A 7,690-nucleotide genomic window follows, 5' to 3' on the forward strand; every position below is an offset into this window, starting at 1 on the left:
TGCCAGTTTCTGTGTTGTCTTTCTTCCTCATGCTTGCGTCGTATGCCTGATCTCTGCCTTCTCCCACTCAGTTTTCTGGTCCTTGCTCCACATTTGCAGCCAGAAGCATGCTGCAATACAGGACTCGGTGGCTGCACTGCAGAAAGGTCAGTTAGGAAAGATGCATTGCGCATGTTGGCTGTACTGGTTTCCCATGTGGAAGCTGTGACCCACACTATTTTTGAAATACAGGCTGCTCGCATCTCCTAAAACCTGTGTGTTGTTATTCACCGTAACGCTGTTGATGCACACTGGTTGTTTTGTGTCAGTAGTGCAGTAATTTATGAGTGGCTCACAGAGCTTACACATATTGCTCTGTGGAACCAGCTTGGGTATTCTGGACGAAAGCAAAATCCATTCAATATGAATAAATATGAGCAGTTGATAAATTACGCATCCTGAAATTCTGGCTTGCTCAGCATGACACCACTACATGGAAAATAGTGTCAGCAGTTCCTAAATTGTTCCCTGTGGAGCTCCAAAGAGCTGCGCAAGCTCCTGTGCAGTGCATAGCAAACAGCAGCATGACAGTTTGCTGAGATAAAGTTATTCAACATACTGAAAATAAAAGCTGACGGGGTATTTTAAATAGGAACTGAAATCCACTGTTAATATAAGCAAAGTAACATAAACAGGAAAAATAATCCTGAGGGTGGAACCCAGCTGTGGGTATCCTGGAATCACCCTGACTGATCCTCTCCAAGCTTCCACTTGGTTCGCAGCAGCAGTCCAAAAGGTAAACAGGATGTTGGAAATCGTTAGTGAAGGGCTAAAGCAGCAAACCTTACAATTCCACATGAAATGAGCCTTTGCAGCAGCTGGTGTGTGGCAGAGCAGGAGCTTGTGACGCTTCGGGGAGAGCCAAGAGAAACGACAAAGTGAAGCTTCAGGCCTTTGCTGGTCTCAGTGTCTGAAGGTAAAGAGATGGTGAAGAGCCATGGAAGAAGGGGCTTCTGGTACCACACCCAGGTTTTAGAGCTGGTCTGCAAGCAGGGGTTACCAGGTCAGCCACACTCAGACAGCGGGACCGTAGGCCAAATACTGAAACACTCGTTAGCGTTACGGCAATAGGCAGATACATAGTGAGCAATTCTGGAGAAGCACCCAGATGAATTAGTTGGGTGTGTTGCATTCTCCTGTACAATTTTAAATGGTTCCACCTATGCCATTACAATGGCTGAATTATGTTTCCATGAGAATGTCTGGGTTTTCTTCAGCTCAACGCCTAGTCTGCCTGTGGGTCACTCTTAGGCAACTACTGCTTTTTCAGGTTTCTGTGATACAGCTAGCTTCCTCCAGATGCAGATTCACGTTCTTGAGGCAACGGCATCTTAACACTGTCTTCCCAAGTGTGGTTTTTGATAGCCCTGTTACGGGGGCTGATATACATACATGGTCCTGAAAATTTACATTGCCTACTACAGAATTATATACATGGATATTAACTTCTTCTAACTGCTGTCTGTGTACTTAGGGCACTACCGGTGGCGTAGGTTTGACTTTGTGGGTTCTTGTAGGCTATGAGACTGGATTCTCTAAGGGCAGGACAGGAAGGGCAAAGGTCCATAGTCCCAGCTGTGCCTTGTTGGCATGAATGGCTTCATCTACACTGGGGGACACGCCAGGGCCATGGCTGGCTGTCCCCCTTCGCTGGTGGTGCTCTGTCCCTAATGGCCTCGGCACAGGCCAGCTTGTGCTCTCCCAAGCACCTCCTGGGAGTGATTTGGAGGGCAAGGGGAATAGCGTGGAGTAGGGATCACTGCTAACGCTGGGTGGATCAGGCTGCCCCATTTTGGGTGTAGGTCATGCTGTGCCAGGTAGTTCCTACATGACAGGATGTGTCTCAATGCATTTTATGAAGTTGTGAAGTGAATACTGAGATCCTGCACCTACATGTCCATGTGGGGCTTCCTGGGCACAGTGCTGAGCTCAGCAACAACTGGTTCATATAATTTTTGTGTGGGAAGCATGGCATAAACATGTCTGTCACCTAAATAGCAACATAAATATAAACCTGCTATTAAGGTTTTATGTTACGAATATTTACCACCTTTCTTATCACTAGCTCTATTTGCTGCCTCTGTGTTTTCCATGCCAGGACAATAATCGTTTTATCAAGTGCCTTATCCACCTATCTGCTGGAGGAAACTCTTCCAGAAGAGGACACTGGTAGAAAAAAATTGGTTGCTATTTTGAGTGTGATTAATATTTTCTTTGCTTTTTGAAATGTGGATTGAGATGCATTTTGTTGATGATGGTCACATTCTGAGGCACATAAACCCCTCAGGCATTAGAGATGCAATACCATCAAGTGCAGGAAACCATCTTAGCTCTGTGCATGTGTCCCTGCCTCCATCTTCCCTCAAGTCCTTATTACTGGGATCAGTTGTGCTCCCTGGTACCTTGCCCCACACCAGAAAGCTTTTCTGACGAATGATTGCTGCCTATATTGCTTTTTTCTCCCAGGTCTCCATTTCTCCTGCTATCACCAGGCAGGAATCGGATTCAGTACGTGAGTTTTCAAATCCAGTTGCCTTTATCTCTTTCAAAAGTGAGCTGTAAAGCAGCACTGTTTGGGTTTAGCCGTACCGTAACTGAGTAACCACAAGTAATTACACAGCGGTGGAGACTGGATGTTGACTTACCGTGGTTTCCTTTGCACACCACCTACGCTTGCTGGTTGCTATAGAGCATCCATGGAGCCACTCTGTCTCTTGGCATATTATGGTGTCTTCATTTTTATCTTGTCCAGAGCTGTTTTCTCCTGCGGACGTCATCTGGAATAGTGCATATAGATGTTATTTGCAAGCGCAGCTTGGGGCATTTAAATCAGAGGGCTCTTGTTTTCATGTGTCTGATCCCATCAGCATCACCTGGCATCCTTCTGCTCCATATAGTGCCTACACAGACCTGTCAGCTACTGCATTTGTCACATGCTATCTTTATAATCAGATAAATTAAAGCCTGTAAAGGGAAGGCATTTCTGCTCTCAGACTTCTCCATCACCAGTCATCACTGACCTACGCTGCTAAGGTGGCTCTTCTGATACACTGGGGAGCTGCATGCCTTAAAAATGCCCTTATACCCTGCTTTAAGGACCAGCATATCTGTAGAAATTATTATCTTGATTTTATTCAGTTGTATTTGGACACATAAATGAAGGTGCTTATTTGCCAAACACAAAACAGAGAAGAACACAGCATTCAAAGACATGAGCATGCAGAAATGAGACTGTACCTGCATTAGCCTACTGTATAACGTCAGCTTTAAAAGCCCTGCGTGGTTCAGCCAGTAAGATGCTTGCGGCTTGAATATCTTTTTACCCTCATAAAGCCATTGCAGCGCTGGGGAGCGTGGCCGGGAGGGAGTCCTGCACCAGGGTGTGTGTTTCTTTTTTTAGCACTGGAGGAGTCTCGATGGAGATTCTTGTGTCGTGGAGACGCGACTTGCAGATGCCTCTTCTCCCCAGGAAGGCATTTCAAACGCTCCGTTAACATAAATGCGAGCATCCCCTGGGCAGAGCTGAGTGTGAGTCTTGTACTCATCTGAAGCCAGTTAATGAGCGTTCTTGGGCCTGGTTAACTAATTAAGCAATGGATAATGGGAGACAACGCTGTCTGCCACGGCCAAACTTAGGAGTAAAAGCAATATATTGAATCTTTTGTTTCATGCCGGAACATGAATTGAGAATTATAATAAAACATACTAGTGATAACTTGCTCTTAATTCCCATCAGTGCTAATGGGAACAAAGAGCTTGCGGTGGAGCTGGCTGTAGGGTGAGCTACAGCTGTGGCAGCTCTGATGTCTGGGCAGCAGTGGGACGCAAGCCCCTCGCGGGAAGGCTCCGGCTGCTGCTGTTGGCCATCCGCGGGACGAGGTTCGCAGTGGCGTGGAGCAGCGATTTCAGCGGCACAAAATAGCTGGCTTGTTCCCGAGTCCCTGCTCCAGTGGGGGTTCTTGGGAGACAAGAAGTTAGGTTTTTAATTCTCGCATGATAATTTTTGCATTGCAAAAATTTTATATGTCATAGAATGATAGAATGGTTTGGGTTGGAAGGGACCTTCAAAGGCCATATAGTCCAACCCCCCTGCAAGAAGCAGGGACACCCCTGACTAGATCAGGTTGCTCAGAGCCCCACCCAACCTGGCCTTGAACGTTTCCAGGGATGAGGCATCCACCACCTCTCTGGGAAAGCTGTTCCAGTGTTCTACCACCCTCTTGTAAATTTTTTTTTCCTAATATCTAATCTAAATCTACTTCCCTCTGTTTTAAAACCATTACCCCTAGTCCAGTCACAACAGGCCCTACTGAACAGTCTCTCCCCATCTTTCTTGTAGGCCACCTTTAGGTACTGGAAGACCACTGTCAGGTCTCCCCAGAGCCTCCTCTTCTCCAGGCTGAACAGCCCCAACTCTCCCAGCCTGTCCTCATAGGAGATGTGCTCCAGCTCTCTTATCATCTTTGTGGCCCTCCTCTGGACCCTCTCCAACACGTTCATGTCCTTCTTATGTTGGGGTCTCCAGAACTGGACACAGTACTCCAGGTGGGGTCTCACCAGGGCAGAAAAGAGGGGGAGAATCACCTCCCTTGACCTGCTGGCCACCCTCCTCTTGGTGCAGCCCAGGATGGGGTTGGCCCACCCTAGTATGTGCTGGGTTGAGCTTGACTCATTGCATGGTGGCCCATCCAGCTGCTCTATCACTCCTCTCCTCAGCACAACATGGGGGAAGAAAAGATGAAAAAGAATCCCTGAGGCAAGATAAAGGTGGTTTAATAAAGAAAAGCAAAGGCTGCACACAGAATCAAAGGAAAAAAAAGCCGGCGGGAGCTGCCCAGCCTCCAGCTCGAGCCTCTGTCTTGCCGGTTGGCACCACAGCAGACACCCCCAAAAAGCCGCCGCTGTGCTGGGCAGCAGACACCGTGCCAGGCTATGGCGGGTGCTCTGCTCCAGCTGCCAGAGCCCGCGGGGGAAGACCTGATGCTTCCTGACAGCACCTGCAGCTGGCTGCTCAAGCAGACTGCCCGCCTGCAGCGAGCCCTGGAAGACCTGGAGAGGCCACCCAGTGCCCTTGAGAGGCAAATCTGCCTCCTGAGAAAGAGCAGCTCTCCAGAAGCGTGCAAGGAGGCAGAGAGGCTCCAGCAAAAGAATGCTCAGCTAGCTGCCCTCGCCAAGCAGCTGGAAGAAAGATGCGCGCATCTGCAGGACACCATCGGGCACCTGATGCGTGCTGCAGTGCCATGGCCCATTCCAAGCTCCACTGAGGAACCGTGCATGGAATCGTTTCCTCAGCAGAAGGCTGGAGAAAGGAGAGAATCTGCCAGAGCTCTGCTGGCACAGGACCAGCAGAAAGAAGGCTCACAGAAGGTGGCTGAGGGGCTCCGAGCCCCAGTGTCTGCAGGTGATGAGGGCTCATCTTGTGTGAGCAGCCTCAGCCAAAGGTGTGAGGAGTTAGAGGTGCAGGTTCTGGAGATGATGGCAGAAAACACCAGACTGGCTGAAGAAAATTCTCGCCTCCGTGGCCAGATGCGCTGGGCAGAAAAACTTCAAGCTGAAAATGCTGAGCTGAAGAGGCAGCTGATGCGAGTGGCAAAGCAGCGAAATTCTGTCATCCAAGACATTGGTTGTCCTCCAATCCAGCTGGAAGCTACACAGCGCAAACTGAAAGCCATGACAGAACTGGCAGAAGGTGCTCAAAGAGGAGTCAGAAGGCACCACAGAGAAGCCAGGCAACTGTGTGGAGCCCAGGTGAGGGAAGCAGAGAATTGTTCTGAGAGCCCCTCAGAGTCAGCTTGGGCAGAGGACAGTCCTGGGTCCTGCCTTCCTTCAGAGAAGGACCCTGCAAGTGAGGCAGAAGAACCAGTGGCACACAAACAGTCTGTCTTCCTGCAGGCTGTGGGACAACAACCAGGAAAGCTTTGAGCATTCGTAGCTTGGTACAGCTATGATCCTTCTAATGGTCCCAGTGAGCGGCCTGAAGCAGAGCTTCCTCTAACCTAACTGCTGGACAGTCTGTTTATGTCTTTGGGCAGGTGGATGAAGATGGTTGGTCTGTGGGAGAGCTGGTGGATGTCATGAGAAGATTCATCCCCTCTAATTCCGCCAGAGAAGATTCAGGTGACAACCTGGAAAGCAAGAACCGGCATGATCGTCCTTATTACCTTTTCAGTTTCTCGCCTATTTTGGAGGAAGATGAAGAGGATGCAGATGTGGGTGATGGGGGCTAAAAAGCGTAAATAAATGTAGCCTATACAAACCTCCAGCCTATCTACAGTAAGTGAATTTGTACTTAAAAGTGGTATTTTTGTAGACTTTTAGATTTTTGTAGAATGGGGGGACCTCTGGAGGGCAGCAGTGGTCTCCAATGGGCCCCAGCAAAGCCTGGATGAGCCCCTGGGGCACTCTGGAGAGCAATTTGGGCCCTGCACAGGCCCCTGAGGCTGCCAGCAAAGGCCCCTGCAGCTTTCTGGAGGGCAACGCTGCCATGTCCGAGCACCGCTGCCCTTGGCAGCAGTGGGGACCCTCCTGTCGGGGCTGGTTCCTGTGCATCTCCTTGTAGTGGCGAGCAGAGCGCAGAGAGAAGTGAAACAGTGAGTGGCATTGCCCAAGGGACTGTCCACCAGGCATCACTCAGGCGCCAGAAAAGGATGCGTGTGGGGCACCTTGAACCCAGTGCCAGTAGCCCAGTAATCCTGCAAAGCACTGCACATCAACCTTGTTTTGGGGCTCAGCTGTATGAAGTTTTGTTTGTTTCTGTAATCTGGCAGGCTCTTTGCCAGATGATGCCTAAAAAGCGTACTTCAGTTGCTGCTCCTTGTACTAATTTCGCAACCATGCCCTCATACGGTGCCCACAACACTGCTCAGTGCCTCCTTGACAACCTGCTGGGCAGGTCCGGTCAGCAGGATGGCATCAACATAATGGAGCAGGTGACACACTGGGGACAGGATGCACTCCTCCAAGGGCTGAGCCACAACCCCGTGACAAATCATGGGGCTGTGCCATTGCTGGTGGGGTATCAGCAGGGTGGTGGGAACCATGGCGCTCCTTGCCACAAGCTCTCGGATCCGAGTTCGTCAGGTACCAACAGGGTATTTTCCCCCAGCAGGGGCCAATCTGTTAACAGATCGTGCTCTGTGACATGTTCAGGCGCTCTCGTAATCACTTGATCCAAGAACTGTGGGCACCCTGCTAGTTGCAAGATTACAAAATCTTCTTGGTCCAAACCTTACTTTGTCTCAAATTCATTAATATTCATCTACTTATTCTGTGGTAATGGGACTGATTTCTATGAATTAGGGCTCCTTCTGCACCAGTGACCAGCAGGGCCCTAAGCTGGTACTTACTGCACTGGCTCCAGTGCAGTACAGATGGAAGGCGTGGACAGTCAGCTCCCTGGCCAGATCTCTTCACCAACCATAGCAGACCTGGACCTCATAGTCCTTGTTGGTTCCAGGGGAAAAATGTTGTGGTATTTAGGGGCAGGTGAAGAAGACACATCTTCATGGCAGACAGAGGGTGACACAGGACCAGTGTCCTGAGACTTCATACTTCCCTTTGCCCCTTCTCCTTTGCTCTTCCTTTCTTAAACAAAGAGTCGATTTGCCATCTAGCCCCTCCACTCTTAGTGCCGTAAATGCCGCTTTCCAAG

This window comes from Chlamydotis macqueenii, chromosome 2 (assembly GCF_036417535.1).
Source record: "Chlamydotis macqueenii isolate bChlMac1 chromosome 2, bChlMac1.mat, whole genome shotgun sequence".
Taxonomy (NCBI): Eukaryota; Metazoa; Chordata; class Aves; order Otidiformes; family Otididae; genus Chlamydotis; species Chlamydotis macqueenii.